This window comes from Micrasema longulum, unplaced genomic scaffold (genome assembly GCF_059751315.1).
Source record: "Micrasema longulum isolate JH-2025_06_02 unplaced genomic scaffold, ASM5975131v1 h1tg001055l, whole genome shotgun sequence".
Classification (NCBI taxonomy): domain Eukaryota; kingdom Metazoa; phylum Arthropoda; class Insecta; order Trichoptera; family Brachycentridae; genus Micrasema; species Micrasema longulum.
Window position 1 is genome coordinate 1 of NW_028278243.1, and position 2,649 is coordinate 2,649.

Genomic DNA, 2,649 nt, shown 5'->3' on the forward strand with positions numbered 1-2,649 from the left:
TGTAACACTATTGAGGAATGATCGCCGCCCTGTTTGGGCCTACATAATATAACCGGTAACCGGTAGCACATCCGACACCATGCTCGTTAAACCGGTCATCATAATAACAGGTGAACATTATGGAACCGTCATCTTCCGCAAATGCGAACAGTTTTATTCTAAACCAAGCCAAATCGATTCGATGATAATTCTAACTACGGTGAAGACGACAGTGATGCTGATGGTGATAATAATGATAAAAATGAGGTTTCGATTACGATGGTGACAAAGAGGCCTCAGCAATAGCAACCTTAGGTACCGTGAGTGTTTGTTCAAGAAGTTTTTTTATTTTTTTATTTATTGGGGATATCAACAGTAATACATGTAACAAAAATATAACAAATAAAATATACAGAGAATAAAACCAATGACAGATATCCACAGAAATACATTAAATATACTTACAATACATACTAGTGTGTTTGTGTGAGTGTAAGTGAGTAAGAGGGTGGGTGAGTTGGTGTTATATTGGAATGAGGGTGGACATGTGTGTAAATATTGCACAAGTGTCAAAAATATAAATATATTCGAATTCGCTTCATAAGTATGGTCCCCTCAATATAATGTATATATTAATCAAATTGAAAACATTCAAAAGAAATTTATAAGGAGCCTGGAATATCTTTTTGGCAACATTGAAAATGATTACGGCGCATCTTTGATCAATTTTATTATAGAATCACTACAAAAAAGGCGCATTACATATGATTTAATTTTTCTTTTCAAAATTCTCAATAATATAGTTAATTCGCCGTATCTTTTACAAAATATTGGTTTCCGTTGTCCTCTTCGCTATACTAGATTAAATTCCCTTTTTTATGTACCAACTAGTAAAAACAATTATACCTCGAATTCATTCATTAGACGTACCTGTAGAAATTATAACGGACTCAGTATTGATGTAGACATTTTTAACTGCACGTTGCATTTGTACAGAAAATTTCTTCATGGGGTCGATTATTTGGGATAGTTGCTGAATGTGCATCTCGAGTGGTTTATGCTATGTATATGTGCCGCATGTAATGTATATGTTTGTGTATGTTTTATATGTGCGTTCATGTGTGTGCGTGGATGGCTCGGAGTGTACATTCGGTATTTTTATTTATTTTAATTTATTACCTCCATGGAAAACGCAAATGTTAACAATTATTCTTTTCTCACTTAAAATTCTTATTTATTTTTTTTTTTGTCACATTTAATGTTTATATCTTTTTAATCTATGAAAACTTAATTGGTCTTTTTATGTTAAAAAAATGTTGTTTTTAATACTTATTTTGTATGACTGTATGTTTTCTTAATAAAATAAAATAAAATAAAAAAAAAAAATTTTTTTTTTTAAGAATTAGAGATAAAATAAAATAAAATAAAATAAAATAAAATAAGATAAAATAAGACTTTATTATTGAAACTAAGTAAAAGACAAAAAAGTATGTTTTAAGACGCGCATTTCAAATGTTATTTTTTTACTATCAAATGGATCAATAAGGGGAAATATCAAATTATATTCACGAGCAAAACGTATAAGTGAAGAGTTCTGGGCATAGTTTGTGCAAGCTGCTGGCACATGAAATAGAGAGCTCGGCGTGTGATGGGTGCGGTAGCCGGAGACATTTAATGATAACTCCGACAAAAGAACCGGACTATCAAAGCGTCCACTAAGTATGTCATGAAGCACCCCCATGTCTAATAGTAGACGGCGATCTTCTAAAGTAAGCAAGTGGTGCTTTTTGCAGGAAGACATATAATTGAGATCGGTATTCGTGCATCTCCAGTTAAATTGAAACTTCAAAATAATAAATACAGGGTGTTCTTTAAACCCTGTCACATCCGAAACCACAATGATCAGTATGGGCAAGAAGACATATTAGCATATTAAAAAATATTTAGAACAAAGAAAATTTAAAAAAAAATATAAAAAAAAACAAATGGTTGCTTACATCTGTAGGGGAGAAGTGAGGGGAGCGCGGCGCATTATAAAATCCCCCCCCTCCTCGTTTCTCCCCTGCAGAAGTAAGCAACCATTTGCTTTTTTTACATTTTATTTTTTTAAATTTTACTAGTTCTAAAAGAATATTTTAATGGGCCAATGTGTCTTTTTGCTCATACTGATCATCGTGGATTCGGATGTGACAGGGTTTAATGAACACCTGTATATCGTATTGCTTCATAGTACACATTTTTTTTATTTTTCCTGTGTTTCTCAGCGTATATAAATGAGAGAACCGGTAGAAAATTTGATAATTAACATGATTAAGCTAATTTGCATTAGAAAACGCCGCTTCTCTAATTATAGGCATATTTAATTGAAATACACCGAATTACAAAACATTTGTAATTAACTAGTTTCGATTCCATAAAATAAAGAGTAAACGTGCATATTTGAAATTGTGAGAACCTTAATATAAATTAAAATAATAATATAGTTCACCTACAAATCATAACACATAGAATTAAGAATAGTCTAGAAGGAGCGTAGAATCATATTTGAATACACCGGACTGTGTCGAAAAATCCCCGCACTATGCCCCACTTTCGCCGCACGCATTCGTGATGTCGCCGCGTAATGTTGCACGATGGGAAAATATATAACCATAACACAAATGTAAGGTA